A 22,220-nucleotide genomic window follows, 5' to 3' on the forward strand; every position below is an offset into this window, starting at 1 on the left:
GGTGGGTGTAGTACATGTGCATACATATACATATAGACAAGCATATACACGTATTTCTTTCTCTGCCAAGCTTATGCTAAGTGGTATCATTGAAACAAACTGCCAGAAGAGTTAGGATCTTTGGGTGAAAGTGTATATGTTTGAAAACATAGCAATAACAGTATTTCCTTTGAACAGACCACTGTGTAAAGATATCATTCCATTGCAGAGGCTCACCAAAGAGTGGCTTGAATCAATCTGGTGAAACAAGTCTACAAAACAATTTGTTGGTGAACTGATGGTAATTACATTGCAACTGAAGGCTGCTTGAAGACTCAGGGCTAAACTAAAAATCTGAAGCACATCATTGTTACCTGCTGCAAAGCCCCTTTCACTATGAGTTGGTTTCACACTGTGCTGGGAAGGGGAGGAAGAGGTAAAATTGTAGATACGGAAGCATAAAGTGTATTAACTACGAATCAGCATTTTAGGCTCCCCTGTCACTTGGGAGTGGCTTCCATTTTTGAACACAGATTACAGGGAAATGCTGTTCTCATAGAAAAGTTTCAGAGATTTCAAAGGGAGGGGAAGATCCCGTGTGTGCTAGAGAAGAGTAGCATGCAAAGATGTGATGCAGAGATACAATATTTAAAAAGAGTAGTGAACATCTATGGGCTTGATCCAAATGCCTACTGAAACTGATTAGACTTCTTTCCCAGACTTCAATGGGATCAGGCCCTTGATATTTTATAAACACAGATATATATTTAAAATTATTTAAGAAAGTTAAGATGATAGAGAGATTGTCAACTTCCAGCAGTGGTGGTTAGATAGTGTAACACCATCCTCCTAAGAGATGCTACATCAAGATGATCAGGGAATTATGTGCATAAAATAAATCCTCAGGCTTCAAGATAAGAACGTACTGCAGTTTCTTGCCATATGGTTCAGACTAAAATTTCTTGCTAGCCCAGCTCACATTCTCTTCCTTCTCCTGCCTGATATGCTCCAGCTGACCTCAGCTATTCCTGGGCTGGTTCTAAGCATATTAAGAAAAATGTATGTCAGTGCCCACTGTAGTTTGTTTTGCAGTAATCTGAGCTACGTGGGCAACCCTGTGCACTGCTGTTGCATTCTGCTGCTTCATGGGGTCTCAGTCAGTACCTTGGCTCTGCGTGTGTGCAGTAAAGAGGGACCACAGTCTGCTGTCTGGGGGAGACTTGTAAAAGCTGCGCCTCAACCTAACTGTGCTCCCACTGGAGTCCATCAGAGCTTTGCTGTGTGGGAGATTTAATGTTGACTTGAGCAGGAAGCCAAGAACTGGAAAAATCTCACAGGAAATAACTGATTAGAGAAAAGTAGTAGTTTAGGCCAAAGTGAAGAGGAATCTTCTCATTCAGTTAGGATAGATGATTTTGACCAATTTTTGCAGTGGCCAGTGTGCACTGTGTCTCAGTTTACAAGAGTGAGGGAGAATGAGGCAAGGGGGGGCATGTGGGAAGAGAAAGAGAAAGCAGTATATTTTCTGAAGAAAGAGAAAAGAATGCGAGTGCCACTGGGTTTGCTGTTCATCCAGACATCGTGTAATGTTGCAGAATCAGATGTGGCACTCTGGCTTTTGCACAGAAATGCCCAAGGAGAAACCAGCCTTCCTGCTAGCAACAATTCGAGTTTTTTAGAGGAGACTTCCTGATCTTCTCTTCACAAGGCACCCACTTTGAAGGCAAATTTGGGACATTCCGGGCTTCCTAAATTAGAGACTTTTTCCTTAGGTCTGAGGAATGAGTTTCTGTTTTCTCTCTGCTGTAGGGCAAAAGGGGGCAGGGGAATGCCAGGGTGCCTGAACACGGAGGCTGTCCTTGCAGGGAATAAGTATGGCTATTTGAGAGAGGTGAGAGCCCTACCAGTCCAAAACAGATTGTGAATTCATCCAAAGTTAACCTTTTGGTTGGGATGGAGGACTCTAGGTGTTTAATTTGGAAATAAGAAAGGGAAGGGAAAGCTGCAGAGATTGTAAGGAAGAGCAAAGCCCTGGCATTGCAGAAGGTCTGTGAGGTCCCACCAGGTCTGGATTGATTAGTATTCAGTATTTATAATATCTCCATAATGGTAAAACAAAAGAAAACAAGCCCAGAGAATGCATTTTTAATCATCAATCATTGCTCTTTGTTTGTCATGAATGAGAGGCGAGGAGAAATAGTCTCCCATAATCGCCTCCCTTCACATCTCCTGCTACACAGGCCTCGCTGGGTGTGCTGAAGGGGAAATAAATAAACAAGCAGCAGATCTCAAAATAAATCCCAGAGACATGGGTGCTACGTGGGTTATCACACCCGCACACGGGGGTCTTCTTGGAGATACGAGGTGGGGGAAGGACATTTAAAAAGCAAGAGACAAAGACAAAGATAGGGCATTACATGCAAGAAAAAAAAAAGGACTGGAGCTGCAGAGGGGCAGCAGGTGAAGGAGGAAGAAGCTTTTTGTAGAATGATCAGTGGCAAAATCAGTGAGCAAAAGCGTGTCAGAATAGGGACTTCTCATGGGACATAGGACATTGGGATGGAAAGCTTGAAAAGCCACCAAATCCAAAAGAATTTAAACCTGAAAAGTATCTGAAGATCCCATAATTTTAGAATTTCCACCAGAAAAGGATTTTTTTTCCAAGGGTGGCATTCATGCTAGAAAATTATATTGAAAAGCCCATAGTTTCTATTAAGAGCCCCCAAAACTCTGTCTTATCAGGAACAGCACTATGCTGAACTTCGCCAATGGGATCCCTGCTTTGATCTTCCAACAGTTCTCACAAGGCCTTTATTGTAGTCCCAAATGCCTCTTGGGAGGAAGGGAAACATTATAATTCTCCCTTAATAAGTGAGATAACAGGCTGTTGGGAGGGTAAGGCCCAAATTTTCTGAAGCAGAGCTGGTGACTCCACACCCAGTCAGTGCGTTTAGCTGAGTGTTCTCAGCGAGCCGGGAGCCGTCAGGACAGCCTGCGAGGAACAGACACGCTACATCTGAACCCTATTGAAAAATAATAAAAAGGTAATGACTTTGTCATTACTGGACATGGGTTTGTCTGTTGGTGAGGGGGGGGGAAGGGGAGATTTTCTGCAGTCAGGCTATAAATAATGTTTTCCATTATCCTGTGCAGTCCTTATGCAGTCCTTGGTTTGCCTCCATCTCACTTGGCCAGCCTGTGAAGCCCCCCATGCCATCCTGTCAGGTACACACTGCTGGAAAAAAAGGAGAAGATACTGAGAAAGACAGAGATAATAAAGTGACCTCTTCCTGCCCAGGATGTGGGTGCAGGGTGACCAAATGGGAGCAAGTGTCACTCTGGGACACCTATTAGAAGGGATCAAATTTCAGAAAGGTCCATAGATAAATGTGCCTTGATAAAAGCATTTGGTGATACCTGAGAGATGGAGTGGGGAGGGGTTATCATCTTGTAGTTCACTCGGCTTTGTACACTTAAAACAAAGCAACTCAGCTGCTGAGGAGCATCTCCTTAAGCAATTGAAGCTTGGATGCAAAGCCTGACGTTGAAGAAGTTCAAACCATTTATTAAAAGGCCAAACTAAATTGCAGTAACTCTCTCTTTAACCAAAATCAGGGCATTCAGCAATGTTTGTTCTGTTTAGTGAAAGACACTTCAAAATACACATCTCAGTTTCGTAGATGAAGTTTACTGGTGAAAAGCAGATAGCAGGGACCCAGAGAACTGTTGTGACTTGGGACCTATCTGGAAAATGGCAGCATTTAAAGTAAAGGTGTGTTTTTAAGTCAATGGCGTGAAATGTAGATGCCTACAAGGATATTTTTAAAACTGCATTTATATAACTAGCTTGATATAATTAAGAACTGATTTAAGCTCAAACAAAATAACTCCCTCTTGCACCCAAATTCTCCACACTGAGAATTGCATCTGTTGAACTAAATTAGTTAGAAAATCAGGGCAGCTTTATGCTGTAAACAGACTTAGAGCTGTGGAGGACATTCCAGTTGTGTGTCCGGCTCTGCCACTGATTCACTGTGTCCCTAGGCAAGACTCTTAAGTTTTTCATCTATAAAGTGTAATAAAACCTATGTAGGTGCCAGGTGATGTAGTCCTTAATTAATTAGTAAATTAATATAACGAACTCTAACTTGAAGGTCTGTATCAGCACAAATGAATTGTTAATATAAATTTTTATTATTTATTGCTATTTAGTTGATTATTTTCTAACACAGGCAGGCTATTACAAACATACAACTTCATACTTGAATTTCACTTTTATTATTGTTGTTGCTTATTTATTATTGTTTTCTTCCGCATTTATTTCTTGCCTTTAGTAGCCTCCCTCAGGAATAAGCCCCAAAGCAGGGGATATTAGCCAGACACACAGAACAGTGAAATCACTGTGAAATTCTGGGACAGAACTGGGGTTAAATGCCAGATATTTCTTGCTAAATGCCAAGTCTTTTGCTTGAAGCTTTATATAAGGCAAATAAACCAGATTCTGAGCTGATTAGATTCTTGGCTACCCTCATTTACACCAGCCAAAAATCAGTATCAGTCTGCAGTTTGCCCCACATGGTTTCAGTATTTGTACCATATACTTACATACTGATATTTATCATCTGTATTTCTAAACAAAAGTTGGAAGTTTCAAAACACAGGCCTGATCCTCTTCAATATAAATAAGTCTTGCCCCACTGCTGTCAGCATGAAGCAATGCCTGCCCTGCTCTGAGGATTTGGACCAGGCTATGATGGAGATCCAATCAGTTTCTTTCTTCTTCTCAAGTGTGCATATGCAAAGAAATAGTTGCCTGTGAGAAAATGGCACTTGACAAACAATGACCACATGATATTCTCTGATTACTTGTGCCACTCATGATAAAAACTGAAAGCAGATAATATTATACTTGCAACTGAAAAAAATGCTCCCTCCTTCTTTGCAATTACTTTTCATTTTCCATTACGAAACCAAGTCAATCCACGGGATTTTTCTAGTGTGTGTCTGAGTGATTTCTTCATTCTTCCAGGGGGTTGTCAAGCAGGATGAGAGGTCCTGGATAGCACCTTGGTCTGTGCTAGGTTTGGACAATGTTATTCCTGATGCCTGATGGCCATTGGGCAGTCTATGTGAAATAGATGACTGTTTCAGTCTGGTTTGGTAGACTGGTCAGCCTAGACCTCAGCCTTCTCACTTACTGGAGATTGCCTCTTTAAGGAATTAATGTGGCATGTAGGCCTATGTAAAGCATGCCATCTGGTCTGAGCGGTCAGGAGCAAGGCATCCAGGCCTGATTTTCTAATGTCATGTGCCTTAGAGCAACAGCAACCTCTTTTGCAGTCCTTTTGTCTTCCCCTCTGAAAAAAAGCAGTAGCCAGGTCCCACCAGGGTGAACTCAGGACAGAGTTGGAGCCCTCAGCGTGTATTCTCTGCTTTCACCATTTTGATCTAGGCCTTTATTGTGTTGTTTTAGCATCATTTTTCTTGTTGGAGTAATTTGTTAAAGGTATATTAAGTTTTCTGAGGCTGCACTTGCGGACCTTAGCCAGATGGTGTTCTGGGGCATGTACTAGGTGTGAATACAGTACATTAATATCTAGAGAACGTTAAAGGTGTAGCCTACATGCTTTACCAACAGCTGTCCTGTCATCAGTCTAAATACTCTGTTCGTTTCTGTTCTATATGGCTTGTACTACTTCATCATGCTCATCCCTCACTACTGTCCAGCAGTGCAGGAAGGACTCTGACAGATAGCAGCTGTGTCCTTGCACCCCATGGGTAACTGCAGCATGTCTACACACCCTGCAACCACCTCACCCCAGGGTGGAAATAAAAGGACCCTGAGAAAAAAGGGGAACCATTCACAAAGTTTGGTTGAAGAAAGAAATCTCTGATTTTAACCAAGAGTTGTGGACAGCAGACATAGAGGACGACCTAATAATGAGTTTGGATGCTATTATTGCTAATTGCTGAATGATAAATAGCATGAAAGGTGTCCTACAATTTCAGTTCATGGAAATTTATTTGAAATATGTAGCTCAATACAACCAATGGCTTATGGGCTGTAAGCTTGCAGTGAGCAGGATGTCCTCTCCCCAAGGGCAGCAACTAAGGGTACAGATACATGCTAGGGTAGCTAAAGAAGGACTGAATAGATGAAACCTGCTTGGAGATGGAGGAGCATGTGGAATCTGAGCTGCCAATGATCTTGTGCAACTCAACTGTTTGTTTGTTTAATGTTCAGGCAAGCAGGAAGTAGTGAATGTAGGAACCGTAACTGTGTATAAATGCTGGTAAAGAAAACCCGAAGGGGAAAAGGAATGATAGTGATGTCCAAGATTCCTTTTGGACTTTTTTCACTGTTGTGTTGTGTACATGAGAAGGAAATCAGAAAAACTGAGAGATGTTTTGGTTAGAGGTCTTTGGTTGATAGGTCTTCAGTCCCAAGCAGAGAGAGGTGATCTGTTTCAAGTTGAATCCAGAGCAGTGGGCAAGGAACCACCAGTGGCAAAGAGGAAAACTGAATTTGTATTGAAGCAGCCTGCTCCCCAGACACCTCTCTCAGTTTCTGTTAGAGAAGGCTTGTTGTTGAATTTGCCAGTGCTGAGAAAGTAAATTGTATTTTAGGGGAAATCCGAATGAAAATGGGTATGTCCAGAGCTGGTAAAAGGCTCTGGAGGTTGCTCTGCTGATGGCCGTATTGCTCCTTTCTTCGTCTTTCTGTGTTTCAGACCCACTTTTATGATAGATGCAGATGCCAGCACTTATGGTTTGGGGGCAGTATTGACACAAGAACACAAAGGACTTGTGAGGGTGGTGCCTTATTACAACACTAAATTAGCTGGAGAGAGATTACTGCACCACTTAAAAGGAACTCCCGCAATGGTTAAATCTATAGAACATTTTCATCCACTGTTCAACACGGAAGTAAAATTGCTTTAGGTTGATGACAGGAAGATGCTGCATAAATAGTTAAGTATGCATCATTTGCAATTTGCTAAATTATTTTCTTTCTATCTAGAACGGGCTGTGTAAGGTGTCATTACCTCCTGCTCTATCTGACTGCGGAGCCGTGCACTCTGGGGCCTGTACTGGGAGCTAGTATGTCAAACATCCGATGGGCTGAGTGGGGCTGCACACAAGCAGGCTTCAGAAAGCAGGGACTACAAGGTCAAAACCACAGGTTAAGCATTCAGGGCCCTAAAACACCTGCAGAGAGAGCTTTCAGGCTAGGTGCGGTTTGGAAGGAGGCTTGAAGCTGTTGTCCGAGGTGCAGTTTGTAGAGTGTCTGAGCCTCATGCCGCGTGCAGGGGAGCACAGGCGAGAGAGCTCTTTGGTGGCAAACAGGACCGCCTCAAAAACACTCGAGTCTCCCCAAGTTCTCCTCCTAACTAGGACAACTCCAGAGCAGTCCAAAATTAGCCAGCTTCCAAATAGAAGGAAGACTATTCAGTCTGTGTTCAGCACACCAGATGAGAGAAATGCAAAAAAGTGAACAAGAGAAAATAATAAGTAAATGCAATTAAAAGTAACGATGCAGATTTAATTAAAGGGCCCTACTCTCCCAACCCTTCATTCTTCAGGGATGCTTCATAAGCAAGAATTCATAGCTTGGGACCTGCTCTTTTATACTTTTGTACCAGAAGTTGGGATGTTTGCTTTCAGAAACACAGGGGGTTTAAGCTGGCGGTGTCTCTCCAGCATACAAATTCAAGAAGTTTGGTCTTTTTATTTTCAGCAATGTATAAACACTTGCCACGGTTATTATAACAGTCTCACACAGTCTTATTTACTTTAATTATCTCATTTTCATCCCCATTTTCTTGCTTTCTTATTGTGAGCAGGTAAAAATAACTAACTACAGAATGTCAAATACCAAACAATATTCAAATAAACAAAAGCCCCAGTTCTGCAAAGACAGACACCTTAAACACTGAGTATTTCCACAGAAATATATCTCTCCACTGTAAATTCAGCCTGGTTAGTAAAAGTCTAGTCTTTAGAGAGACTTAAATATTTAACTCAATAGATGGAAATTGCTAAACTTGCCTGTTCAAAATTCACTAGTCAGACTGCCCCTTTCCCTGAGCTTCCAAATCACAGGATTTTCTCGAAAGCTATTAAAAATCCATGTCTTTGGAAGTTTCTGATCTGTCCTCTGCTTTCTGAGGCTTTTGGGAGCACTAGGCCATATTTCCAAGCTTTTTTGGTAAACATAAGTGCTAGAAACATGTCATTCCAGGAGTAGGGGATCAAAGGATAACACCAAATATTGGAAGACTCACAATAAAAGTTAAAGAGCTGGCACTGGTCCTGCAAACACTCATGTATGTGAGTCACTTTTACTCACATGAGTAGTCACATAGAAATCAGAGGAATTAGTCTGGTATTATTAATTATTGTTATTATTTATATGTGTGGCAATAGCACGTAGGAGCAGCTATCATGGAGCAGGGCACCATTGTGCAAGGTACAAATCCAGAGCAAAACCATGGTTTCTGCCCCAAAGTCCTTACAGTGTAAGGATCGGACAAGAGGCAACAGGTGGAGACAGACACAGGCAAGGAAGCACACGGGAAGAGTGAGACGCTCCTGCAAGTGTTTCTGTGTGGGCGTGCTGACGCAGAGCTCCCTGCTCCAACTGAGTAAAGGGATTTAAGAGTTTGCAGGTTAGTGTAGCTTGTGCCTAGGGCCCAACTCCTGCAAGCCCAATGATGGAGGTAGATACATCCACTTGCACACAGTCCCACCAATGGAATCCATGCATGGACTTGGGGACTGGCGAGTGGGTGTCGCTCTAAGCCCAGCGCAGAGTGCAGGGCTGCGGTTGAGCCAAGGGTCTGGGTGAGGCAAGAGGCAAATGGAGGATGAAGGAAAGGGTCTCTGTGGAGGGTTTTTCAAAACCACCATCACAGAATGTGCACAGGTAACTAAAACATACACTGACTGCATCATTATGATGAGAGCTAGAGCAGAGAGAGAAAGTAGTTTCTTAACACAGCAGTGTGATGCTTGCCTGCTGGAAGTTCAGGTGCATGCAAATGTAGGAGAACGCTTGGCTCTGACCCTGCAAAGACATCCTCAACTGACCCATGAGGCTGCCCATGGCTTGCATGTCTGGTTTCTGACATTTTCTCTAGGATCTAGACCTGCAAAAGTTAGTGCCATGCACAACCACCAGCAAAGCGAGTGCTGCAGACTAATGAGAAATAGCGCTGTTGTAAATGCAACGAGACAGTGGTTAGTTCTAAACTTGAGTGAAATCCAGACTAAGAACACGAGCAAAAGAAAAGTACCGAAGTTTAGAAGTTTGTAAAATAGAAACTGAGTATTATGCCTAGAAAAAACAGATGGAGAATAAATCAATCTATTTCTATGGAGTTTAGTCTGGTGGAACTAAGATGAGCAGAGGTCACCAGGCTGCAAAATAGAAAATTTTATATAGTCTCCAGTGCCTCGCTGGGATAGACGACGGGTAGGGAGAGGAACTGCCTCGTGTAGGGACACGGCAAGAAATAGGAAACTGACTGCGCGGGCTGAAAAATGGGGACACTTTCTCTCCTTTTCCCTTGCCAGGGGAGGGCGATCCGGTCCGGGTTTTGCAGGCGCCCCATCCCTTGCCTGCCTGCCCTGCCTGCCTGGAGAGCGAGTCCGCTCCGTGCCCGCTCCCTCCCCGCCGCTTCCCCCTTCTCCTCCCGGGGCGGGCCGGGACAGGCGGCGGCGGATTCCATGCCGGGTTTTGCCCGCCGCCCGCCCTCCTGTTAGAAATAGGAAAATTCAATAATCAAAGCAAAGGGGAGCGCGAGGAGGAAAAATCCGGGATCAGGGCAAGTTTGATGGCGCATGCGCGCTGCAGCCTCCATCCCAAACACACACACATTTCCCTTGACTTGGAAAGTCACCCAAAGCAGCCCCAAGTGCAGGTAAGCCCGTCCGCTGCCGCCCGGCCCCGGCCCCGCCGCCGGCAGCCCCGGCTCGGCGGCGCCGGGGCCGGGGCGCTGCGCGGGCGGGCGTCCGGCGGCGTTGCCCGGCAGGTGGGCACCGCGCCGCGCTCCGCGCCCGGCTCTCGCGGGGCAGCGCCCAGCCTCCGCGGGCACCGGCCGGCAGCGGGGCCGCCGGCGGCCGCCCGGCTCCGCGGGAGGCGGGCAGCGGCGGGGGGTAGCCGCGGCGGCGGGGGCCGGCGGCGGCGGGGCAGTGCCGTGCCCTCTGAGCGGCGGAGCCGGGGCCGCGGCGGCGCCCGGCAATTTCCAGGACTTTGGCAGGAGCGCGGGCAGGGGACGGGGGAACACGTGTTCCCGCTCCGCGCCGGGCGCAGGTAACCGCAGCCCCGCCGCGTCGCACCGCCCGGGGGTCCCGGCGCGGCCGGCGCAGGCACCGGAGGGAGTGGAGTGGCGGCGGGGGGGGAGGTGCGGCAGGAAAGTTGGGCGAGCGGCGGCGGGAGCGCTCGGCGGGCAGGGCCGGGTGCCGGCGGGGCGAGCCGTGCCGCGGAACTTTCTGCAAAGTGACCGGGTCGGGACCGGTAACGCTTCGCCCGGCGCTGGCAGCGGGATGGCCGGAGCCCCCCGGCAGGGACAAGGAGGGCAGGGGCCGCGGCGGTTAGGAGCGCGGCTCGGGGCAGCCGGTGCCCGGCCCCCCGGGCGAAGCAGCAGGTTATTTTTACCCGGTGGCATTTGCAGAATGCGCAGCTGATTTGCCATCCGGAGCCAGGAAGTTTCCCCCCCCCCTTCCCCTTCGCGCCCCCTTTTTCCCCTTTCCCCAGTACGCGTCGGGGCAGCGGGGGGCGGCCGCCCGGGGCTGGGGCTGCGGCGGGCGGGGGGCGCGGGACGGGGCTCCCAGGGGAGCCGCTGCCCGCGTTGGAGGCTCTGGGGACGGGGAACAGGTGTCCGAGCCGTCACTCAGAGCTGTGCCTGCGGGGGGGGGGGGCTGCCGGGCGCGGACGGAGAAAGCGAGGAGCGGTCCTGGGCTGGGACCCCGAGCGCCGCCGGCCGCGGAGCGCCGGTCCCGGCGAAGACGCGGCGCGGGGGACAGCCGGAGGCGCAGACAAGAGCGGGGCTCGGTGGCGGGCCGGCGCGGCGAGCGAGCTGTCAAGACGCTGGGACGGGCGTGGGGCTGGCGGGGCCGCTCGCCTCGGCTGCGCGACGGGCAACTTCTGCGGCAAACTTTTAGGGGTGGGTTGCGGCTGGAGGCTGCTCGGAATCACGGCGGGTTTGATCGATCGACCCGAGTCCTCCTGCCCTTTCGGGCTGGAAAGGTGAAACTTTTCAGGAGCTGCAAGTCCACCTTCTGCGTGCCCCCTTCTGTCCGCGCCGCACTGCCCGGCTGGTTCTGGCAGCCGGCTCCCTGGAAGAACGACTGTCTCTCACAAAACTTCATTGAGGAATTTATTTCCTTTATTGATTTGCTGACTCTTAGTATGGAATAATTTCTTGCGAAGGTTTTGGGCTCCTCGTTTCCACAAGTCCTGTCTGCTTCCCACATACCCTTTATCTGTGTGTCGCTGCCACCTTGTTAGCTACTCTAAAGGTGGTTCGGAAGAGTTTATGGGGGAATATTGTTGAACTTCAGTAATCAAGTTTCCAGATCTTATGCCTCCTGTTTAATTTATTAGACTAGTTATTTATTCTGTTGATGATAATCTGTTGCTGGTTTCTATGGAGATGTTAAACTGATCTCTTTCAGAAATCAAACTCCATATGCACTAAAACGTTTAAAGGAGCAGCGTCCCCTTTTGTTTTCAGACTTTGTACCTTTTCAGTGCTTTTATTGGGCTCCTGTATATTTTATATATTAAAGGCTGGAGTTGAAGCTTTGTGCAAGACAGAGCTTATTATGGCTAACAGAAAGTCAGGGCTTTGATCCTTTTTTTTGCATCATCATTTAAAACAGATCATTTTTCCCCCCTCATCACACAAGATAGCAGAACCCTTTCAAGATCAAAGAGTCCAGCTAAAAACTATTGTTTAAAAAAAAAACACACCAGAAAAAGAGCCAGTTAAATTAAGGGGATGTTTCCTTAATCTGCTTATTTTGTTCTAAAGATTTTTTTTTTTTTTAGCAGTGAAAACAACAACAACAACAGAAACTTGTGGCAACTATATTGTTATTTTTATACCTCCCAAGTCTTTTTAATGTTAAAATAAGTTCAAAGTCAAATATCTCTGAAGATAAAGTGCTTGTTAGGGTGTTTTTATTACTTGGTTTCTAAATGTGGAAGGTCAGAATCCAGAAAGCTACCGCATTAGAGAAGGTTTTAATAGTCTTTGTCTCATCTTAATGAGAGAGAAACCTAAAAAACATTTTCCCTGCAACATTTATAAATTATTTCCAAGAAGACTCTCAGCAAATAACTCACTTTTCATTATTTCTTAACTTGTCCATTGCATCATTGCATGGGATTCGGTCTAACATCACTTGATACAAAGTAATTGAGGTGAGAGAAGAAAATTTTTTTCCCTGCTTGAAATTTGCGAAGTCCTGGTCGCTGGTGTGATGGTCAGGCTGACGCAGGCTGCTCACCAGTTGTGGCTTTTTGCTCATCTTCTGCAGAAAAGTTAAAAGGTCTGCAAAGAAAATACTACCAGCACAATGCATGTTTACCACAGTAAAAAAACCCCTTGTACTTTTCTCTTAGTGTACCTTCAAAATGTTTCCACTCCCTAAAACAGAGACCTTTTTCCTCTTGGTATGCTTCTATACTAATCTTAACAATAAAAGAATAATCCTAGAGGAAATAGTGCATGTAACCCTTATAGCTCGCATATGTTTGTGTGTGTATGTGTATATACATTTATATTTCACAGAGACCTATATGTACCCGTACCCGTATATGGAAAGCACCTAGGTGGTTTGTGATCTGTCCATACTAGACTTTATCTTTTTTCCTTGTTATTTTTCTCCTCTTTTTTTTTGATGCTGTGTAGCATGGCAGAGCATTTAAAATTTTTTTGTAAATATGCTGTTTATTTGTTTGATTTGAATTGCAAACAGAATTGACTCTGACAAGTAAAAAGAGGAGGGGGGGAAAAAAGGAAACACTATGGCTTTAAACTCAGGAGTTTGCATATTCTCCTTGTATCTTTCCCCTTTGCTAATTATTGTGTTGTTTTCAGAGCAAATATGTCATATCCATGGCGACCAGGCAGGTTTATTGTCTTTCAGAAGCAATAGCTCACATAAGTAATTAATGACTTCTTTTTTTTTCCTCTGGCTTAGGTTAAACAGATCATTCAAGGAAAGTCATATCTCTCTCTCCCTCTCTCTCTTTTTTTTTTTTAGCCCAGTGACATAAGAACATGAGTTAGAACAAGAAAATACTTTAACCAAGAAGTCAACAGCTTATTTTTCCTCATTTCTTTTTAAAAGCTCCAAGTGTCAGCTTTCCACACACATGACGTTGTCATTCTTGCAGTTTCAGAGCGAAGCCTTGGTACAGGGAAAAGCCACTGAGAGCTGGAGTTCAGTTGGTGGGTGTGCAGCTGAGCAAAGTGTGTGCATGTCTCTGTGTATATGTGTGGGGAGGTATTATTCTTGCTTAAAGGTTTTGCTGTGTACTAGGAAAAAATGTTTCCCTCGCTATCCCCCCTCCCTTCTATCTGTATTAAAATCAGTGTTAAAATAAAGGTGTGTTTTTGTATCTTGCAGATTGCAATTCAAACAGTTTCCAGGAAAGAATTAGTAATTCATTTTTATATACAGCATATATACACACATGCTTGAGCTCCACCCAAAACAATCAAGCTAAGCTGGAAAAAAAAACCCTTATTTCCTTTTTCTTGTCAAGCACAAGCAAACTTGCACAGTGACTTTCAAAAGCATATTAAAAATAGCCCCCCATTTTTGCAAGGATTCTGTTGTAGGTATGAATCTTCTCTTTTCCCTCTCCAACTCTGTTTCTTCCTATTAAAGCTGAATTTGCTATCTGTCCAAGCCAGGGGCTGGTTATCCACTATGATTTACTGAAGTGGTGATTCCACCACCCCCACCACCCCCCCGCCCAGCACCTTCACCCCTGTTTTGGTTTTGCTAATTTCATTTTCAGAAGGATTTATACACAGGCCAGCTATATAAATTCCTTGAGAGATAAAAGCGCCGCACACTTCCATAAACAAAAGCTTTTACTTGCATCCTGTCTTCCTTTTTTTCTTAAAGTAAAAAGGAAAAAACCCTAAAAACAAAACCCCAAGCCATCTGATTGAAGCAGGTATCATAAATGTGTGCTGGTAATGGTTTTGTATTCCACAATGCTGCTACTTTAACTTTTAAAATCTGTTTCCTTTCTGGTTTGTAACATTAATCAAAGAGCCGCTTCCTTCCAATTTTTTCCACAGACTGGGGCTAATTAGAACCACTCGAATCATATTTTGTAAATTCCATGTGGATGTTACTTTAGGTTTCAAGATCGCGAATGCTTCAGGTTCACTCGAGCTAGGCACTCTCAGGGTTATTTTTATGAATGTTTCTGCCTCCTAAACCTACTCCCGGTTTCTCTGCGTTTACCCCAAATAGATTTGTGGGTTCATGCATAGCAGAGTGTCGGAAATAGACATTACAAGTTAGGAAAAAGCCGAGGAGGAAAGAGGTTTTGCAGTGTAGTTTCCGAAGAGCAGCAGAGAACCCCCTAAGTAATGTGAAGCTGAGGATTCAACAGACTTGATAATTGAGCCCTTAACCTCCTGATGTCTATATCAGAAAAACAGAGCCTAGCAGAGGGAGACAAAGAATAAAAGCAAATACTAGGTAGGAGGAAGCTGGGGAGACGACTGAAGCATTGAAGTATAGTTCAGGATATGTATAAATCTGTATATTAGGTTTCTGTAGGTTCAGTTTTTCTCTCTGGTGAAACGTCGCTGGTTTAAAGGTGGCTTTGGGAGAACCTGATGTTTCTGATGCAGCTGAGAGCCCGGCGTTTCTGTGGCATCAGCATGATGGGAACTTGGGAGAGACTTCTGTTGGAATTTGGGTTTACATTTCCCTGTTTCCTTTTGGTTTCGAAAGGCTGATGTTAAACAGCTAGAAGTTGGGAGCTTTTGGGTTGTGATTATTAGGCTGTGCTGAAAGGATTTGAATCGAACCACTTTGAGCACCCGACAGGGCTACTGCTTCCATGCTCTGCTACAGTATTTCTGTCCTATATATTTGTGTACCTAAATAGGGCATCCAAGAATTAGGGGGCAGTGAGCTCGCAAGAGGGATCTTAAAGTTAACTTGCTTTTGGTGTGTAAGACTGCAGCTTCAAAGAAAAGCAAGAGCGCATCGTAAATTTTGCTAAAATTAATCAACCGTTTAAGAGCTCCACATTAACGAGGTTTTCCAGGCAAGCAGCTTTCTTCTCCTCTTCTTCTTCTTCTCTCTCATTCAAAGTCCGAGAGGGTTGGGGTAGAGGGGGGAGAATATGAGTAAGAAGAGAAAAGGGTGGAATTTGAGTAGAAATAATAAAAACAAAAAAGGCTGGATTTGTAGAATATAAATCCTCATGTGTCCTTGATCCATATTGTCAGGGCTTTTTTTTTTGGTCGGATTTGTCCTGTGTGCCTTTGACGGAAAAGGCACGTAGAGAGAGAGAGAGAGCGAGCGCGACAGAGGGGGAGAGAGAGAGACGTGTCACTGCTTTGGAGCTCATTATCATTCTTAATAAGTCTTAAGGAATAAAGAGGAGCATTGAGTGTAAATGCTGGGTAATCCTAACACTCCTCAAGGTGAGAGGAGTCTCGAGGACACAGAGAAAGAGAGCGAGGAGGAGGGGGCTACTGCGGGGGCAGGAGAGGAGATGTGGATGAAAGTGGTTTTTAAGGGAGTGGGCATGGGTTAGTAGGGCTCGTGGCTCTGATTTTGTTCCACAGGCCCGTGGCAGGGAAAGTTGTGTCCAAGTTTGCATCCCAGAGATGGGATGGACTTAGCTGGACCTTGGGGCTGAAATATTGGCCTTGGTTGGTGATGTCCTCTGACACACTTTGATTTGAGGAACAAGTGTGCTTCTCTTCCCTTCTATGACCTGTGCTTGAAGGGTCTCACTCCCCAGGGGGAAGCAGTGCCCCAGAGTGGGAGATACTGGGCTGCGGGCTTTGCCGTGCCTCTGCTCTGGTCCCTGCTTCCTCAGCTCGAGGTGAGACTTCGCTCACTTCTCAACCTGTGCACCCTCTTAGCTCGTATCAGTCTTGGGGGATGCCACAACTCCTCCTCGCCAGCATGTCCCGAAGCCTCCGGCTGCCCGCGCAGCTCGGACACTAGGGGGGGGCTCGGAGCACAGGCGCGGCCCTGAGCAGCGCTGCAGGGACCTTCCTTCACTCTTTCGGGTGGGCTCCTTTATTCAAACTTCAGGCTAACAGCAAAACGTGGAGAGGTCTTTGGATCCGTGGTGGATTCAGATATCGCGCGACCTCCTTGGCAGCGTGTTTGCCATCGCATTGGAGGATCAGAGCCTCTGTAGCAGTAAGAAAGAGGACACTGATGAAGAGAATTCAGGGGCTGGGCAGCTTGCTCTGATGATAAGGAGTCGGGAATCTGTCCTCTCAAGGCATATTTCACCTTATGTGTTTTAAAGGGGATGTGTGTTCCTTTCGGGGAAAAAAAAAAAGACATGTCAATGTTGGCAGAGCCCTTTTTTTCCTGTGCTGATGTGTAATGGAAGATGCTGAGCCTCCAGTGATGCCCACTGGCCTTTCTGCTTCCTTATCTCAAGTCAGGTTTCAGGCAGCAGGGACTGTTGTAATTGGGAATTTGCCTGATGCATCCAAAGCCTAAAGAGGGGGGTGGAATAGTACTTGTTTTTTTTTGTTTTTTCCCCTCAGGCAGTCTGTGTTGTCTCTCTGGTTCAGCCCATAGCTTCTAGCTGAAGTGGAAGCTTTAGCTTTTTATTAAGCAGGTGGGAAGGAGTTGTGTGTGCTGAGTTTTGATCGTTGACAGGCAAAGCCAAATACAACAAGGTGGAAGTCAGATTTTTCTGGGTCTAGATGCTTGGCTTCAAGGTTAAGTGTTACACTGGTCATATTATTAGGTATTAAGTTATCCATAATGGAACGGTGGGGCTTGCCTGTGCTTGGCAGAGAACTGCTAAGAAACTGTACTAGGGCTGAGTTCATCTTGGTTTCTCTATTAGTGTCCTTCCAGCATGCCTCAACCCTAAGCTGGAGGGAACAGCAGAAGTCAGGAGTGCAGTTTCTGTGCATTGTCTGTCATTTGAACTCTTTCCTGAGATGGCTAATGAGTTGTAGCAAGAAGGCATGGGCTCTTGTACCAAGGGATCTGCCAGCAACCCCCCACGCTCATTCTAGCCAATGGCTGTTGATGAGGTGTCAGCTAATACCTTTCACGCGTGATTGAGCCAGTCTAGAATAGGACCCGGAGGTACAAGAGTCTGTGCTCCGGGGCGAGCTCTAGAGCCGTCCAGCTGCAGAGGCCTCGTGTGTAATAAGTGCTGTAGGAAAAGGGTCTGCATTTGCAGAACTGTCAGTTGTTTGGGCCCTTTGGCTCCTTGCCCACCATGGCATTTTGGGGTAGTTTTCTCTCCAGAAGGTATCCTATTTTTGTTCTGCCACCAGTGATGCTGTTTTGAGACAAAATAGGTTGCTTCCAAATTCCGAGCCACAGGGCTTGTCATTTCAATGACAATACAAGAAGTCACCTCAGAGTTGGTCTTGGAGGCTGGTCCTGATCCTTCTGCGTGCCAGCGCTGGGATGGCAGCACAGCATTGTGTGTACCAGCATCCATCAGGCTTGGGAAGGAAGGAGGTAGATGAACTCTACAGATTTTTCAGGGTTTTTTTAGTTTTGAGTAGTACTCTTTGAAAAGACAGCAGGAACTGGAAAGCTTAGAAAGAGAATCCTTACATCTTTTTGTTGGGGAAGGACTATTTGGATCTGAGAAAGGGGTTTTATTTCAGGTGTATACTAAACTGTGTTGTGTAATTACACTTGAGAGAGGCCCACACTGGTCCTTGGAAAGGAACAAGTGTTGTGTGTGTGACCCTAGCACAAGTTTGTCCAGTGGCCAGTGTTTCCTGAAAGTACAAAATAGTCCAGTTCTGGTCCCAACTTTGACTGGAAGGTAGGGACAGCAGTTGACTCTTGCTTTTAAGCTAGTACTTTCCTAGTTTTGCTTCTGTTTCCAGTAGCAAAGAGACAAGGGCTTTTTATTCCTAAGCAGTGTGACTCCCAGCCCTACACCTTTCCTGGTGTGACCAGTTAGAGCCTTCTAAATAAGAAAACATGAGTGTAGCTGATGTAAATGCAAACTGAGATAGGCAATTGCAGCTTGTGGCTTAGAGGTATCTCCCTCTTGCCCAGCTCAGCCTGTCCCCATGCCAGTGAGAGCAAGGGCTGCACAGAATTCAGCTTCTCTGTGTGTTGGATGATGAGGCTGGCAAACAGCTCCCGGCCTGGCGGCCTCTCCATGGTGGCTGTGTCTGCAGAACATCCTCTCGGTGGGGCTGCTGGTGACCAGCCCCTCCCTCCACCAGTGCCTCAGGCTGGCCCAGCTTTATACCAGGGGAGCCGTGTCCTTTCACACTGGTGAGCCAGCAAAATCGCTCCCAGGGGTTATTGTAACCTCTCAGCAGCGATTTGCAAACAGGCATTTGGAGATAAAGTCTTGGTGCCGAGCTACGGGCCAGTAGGGCAGATATGAAACCAGCAGGTTTATGAAAGGGAAGGTGTATGAAATGCAGCCTGCATCTCCCATTTCACTGCACTATGCCAAAACACACAGTTTCTTATTTCAGTCACTGTGATCTTTCAAGGAGGTTAATTTCCATGACGAACTCCAGGCCACGTGCTTGGAGGATTTATCTAATTAGACTGACACTTTTCTTTTTTAAAAAAGAAAATTAAGCTGCACCTTGGAGGACTTAAGTATTTTAAACTGTGGGAGCAGCAGCAGGCAGTGCAATCCCAGCTCACAGAGCAGGGAGAGAGGAAATTTCCCCTTTTTCAGTCTCATGTTTAAGACTTTACCAAAGATCTCCATTTACTTAATTTTCTTACATGGTGGCTGGATGCTAAAGAGTGTTTTATCCTGCCTGAGTGAGTCCCTAAAGCCTCAGCTGGCTCTTTAACTCATGTAAACTATTGATGTTCTGGGCTGTTACATATTCAGGATGGAGTGGAGGGTAAAGGGGAGACCTGTTAATGCTCCTTAACCATGTCCTAGAAAAACTGTGTCCTCCCAGGGCAGTGAATGGAGTGCCTGCAGCTGGGTAATAACTGAGGTAGGTGTACGTTGCTCTCATGCTTGAGCACCTCATACTCATGAATGTGTGTATCTTTGAAGCTGCTGTGACTGTCCTTGTCTGTGGTCACATGGAAGAGTGAGTCCCAGGAGACCCCCCCCCACCCCCCGAGCCTGTCATCCAGCATTGCAGTTGGATCATGTTTGGGTTTCCTGCTGAAAATGCCTTTCAGTCAAGAACTGGGACCATACTGTAAGAAAAAGAAAGCATTTTGAGTTGAGGCTGTTACATGCAAGCAAGCTGTATGCTTTTCTCGGACTGGATAGCTTTCACACGTGCAGGCACAGTGACTGATGCTGATTTTGTTCCCATCAGAGGGCTCCTGGAGTCCTGCTTTACACTTGCTGCCTGCTGCCTGCCGTTCCTTGGCAGACTCCTTGTGTTACTGTTTGTGAATCCAGGTTCAGATCACTTCAGGTCTGGTACTGCTCCAGCTGTTTATCCTTGCAAAGGAGATGGAAGGAAGGTAGGCCACTGTATTTGCTGCACTAAGCTCAGACAACTCAAACCACATTTTCTTGCAGCGCAGACTGGAGCAGAGTAGTGTTTCTGTGGTCTGGTATGAATGGTGAGGGAAGTGTTCATGCAAAAGGGGCCAGCATGAGAGTAGCCTTGCTAACTCTGATGGTAATATATCGAATCCTGTGGAGCTATTCACGTTGCAAGTCTCTGCACAGAGTGAGAAAAATACAACAGCCGTGTCCAAGGAGATGGTCACTGGGTGTGCTACAGTCCCCAGCTGGTACACTGAGGAATCCATGGTGGATTGAACCTGAGATTTAGTTGCAATTTGTCTTTGCTGAGGAAAGGAACAAAAATAGATGTTTCCTTTCCTGCATCCCGCCCCACCCCCCCAGCCCAATGCAAAAGAAAAAGAGAAAGAAAAGTAATAAAATCTACCAGGCGCTCAAAGGTCTAACCAATAAGAGCTCTGTCGGCTGGGGAGCGATCGTTCTGGCTTGGTCAGCCATCCCTAACAAGTTACGGGTTGTATAAACTCCCAGCTTACAGCTGTAAATTTGCTCAATTTTGAATACAGCCACAAGCTGGCTCAGCAGGATCTGAAACCGTCTGCTCCAGTAGTCGTGGTATGCTTGAAATTCACAACTTCTGGGGGCCCCTGCGGTGGCCACATGTAACTGTGGAGGGCCAGATCCTGGACCACACCAGGCACAGCACTACTGTGCCCTAAATTGGAAGGGATCTCACCAATCTAAGCTGCTGTGTTAATTTATCCTTAGCTTTTGGCTTCCCTGTACTGGGTGAATGCTTCTTGATCTCCATAGCAGCAGGCCCAGTGCCCCTGTGCCTGTTTCTGTCCCTCACCTCAAGACAGGGAGCTTGGCCATAGGGAGACTGTTGCAGAAAGCTTGCAAAGTGCCTCCGGTTGCAGCAGTGCTAGGTGGGCAGGATTTGTCCGGGGCCCTTTCCTGCAGCATCTTCTCAGTCCTGTGCTGAGATGGAGTCAGTGGGTGTTTGTTTGACTGACTGGGAATAAAAGCATAGTTCTGGAAGGGACCAACCTTTCTGAATACCTGTAATGGTGCAACGTTTGATGCTTCTAGAAAGCTGAACTTTTGACTCGTTCTGAATCCTGCCGCAAATGGGAGTGTGTTATTTGCGTTGAAAGGGAATTTAGCCCAAGTATGCAGTTAAATTTTGATCATCTATATGTTCAGCAATTGGACAATTATCAGCAGCTAGGCAGAGGCAATCTAGAGGAAGAGGGGTGTACCTGCCTGATCCTGATCCCAGTTCTCTTACTACTGGCCGCCTTTCATCATGTGTCTGATGAAGAAGCACTTTGTCCAAGACAAATCCTTTTGTCTTGGAATGAAGCATCCAATACTTCAATGTTACTCTCATTGACACCTTAGCCTTCAGTAAAGCTGATGGAATAATTTCTGTTTGCTGGAATGGAGTTGAAAGGTTGAGATGGTTTGAGGGATAGGTAACCTCTTCAAATGCACCTGGCAGCCTCTGTCCTGGGCTGCCCGGCTTTCTGAGCCAGTGTGTCACCATCTTCACTGGAGCGTGTGGGTTGCCCAGTTCAGGCTGCCAGGTATGAGAATGGTGAGGCAGAGGTTACAGGAATAACATGGCTCCAAAACCAGCAAGTGTTTGCTCCTGAATTCAACTTCCTACAAATAAATGAAAATGAGTTGATGCAAATGAAAGGTTTGTGAGAGGTTTCCTCTCCTGTCTTCCTCTTCTCCTCTGTGGAATTGTGCTGGCTCTGGCTCCCAAAGGGTTAAGGTGACTCATGCCCCTCTCACCAGATCTGCTGGCAGGAACGCTTCATCCCAGCCTCTAATTGGTGGTGTTTGCTCTGCACTTTCTCACTCTGGTTTTGATGAAAACATTTAACCAGGAGCTTAGTGTGCAGAGGCTCCCAGCTGACAGCCGCTTCACTGTCTTTACCAAGTTGTCCTTGCTCTGTAAATTCAGCAGCCTGGCTTAGGGACAGCAAAGGAGGACAGATGTACACAGCATCACAGCCCCTAGCCTCTTGGTTTATCTCCTCAGGCTGCTCTTACCTATGGTAATCTTTTGGGTCTAGACCCATATCTGCTTTAGTCTGCAAGTCTCTTTCTGGACAGTCTGTGGTATTGGAAGCCAGTTCAGAGCCTTGGGACTAGGCTGCAGAGGTGGGAAGAGTGGCCTTAGCAGGTCCCGTAGGGCCCAGTCTTATATGAGATCAGGGGGACCGCTTGGTAGGGCTTGAGAGATCTGTTCCCACACCATTTGGCTGCAGTCCCAGGGGATTCTTCCCAGAGAACAGGCTTCAACAGGCCCTGTGCCACAGAGGAGAGGTGAAGCTACAGGTTCTGTTACGTGGAGACAACCTACTCATTCCTTCCTATGCTGTTTGGGAGCTTGGGCAGGATTTTCCCAACACAGTCTTTCGTTGCATCTGTTTCAAGTAGTAACCTGCTCATCTATAGGCTCTTCTAATGGGCTTCACCCTAAGAACTCTCAGCTGATTTAAATTTTTGCCATGCAAGTGGCAGAGAAGTT

General features: G+C 46.3%; 1 protein-coding gene across 3 annotated transcripts in view; it reads left to right on the forward strand.

The window, feature by feature from the left end:
• The first annotated feature begins 9,773 nt into the window (after positions 1-9,773).
• CASZ1 (castor zinc finger 1) overlaps positions 9,774-22,220 on the forward strand; it is a 198,683-nt gene continuing 186,236 nt past the window's right edge. For 2 of the 3 annotated variants that reach the window (XM_062012807.1, XM_062012811.1), the window contains exon 1: positions 9,774-9,902. The gene's annotated coding sequence lies outside the window, so the exon portion shown is untranslated. Of the gene's footprint in view, positions 9,903-10,212; positions 10,295-22,220 lie in introns of those variants that run through there. The other variant, XM_062012808.1, reaches the window with a different exon arrangement.

This window comes from Colius striatus, chromosome 21 (genome assembly GCF_028858725.1).
Source record: "Colius striatus isolate bColStr4 chromosome 21, bColStr4.1.hap1, whole genome shotgun sequence".
Classification (NCBI taxonomy): Eukaryota; Metazoa; Chordata; class Aves; order Coliiformes; family Coliidae; genus Colius; species Colius striatus.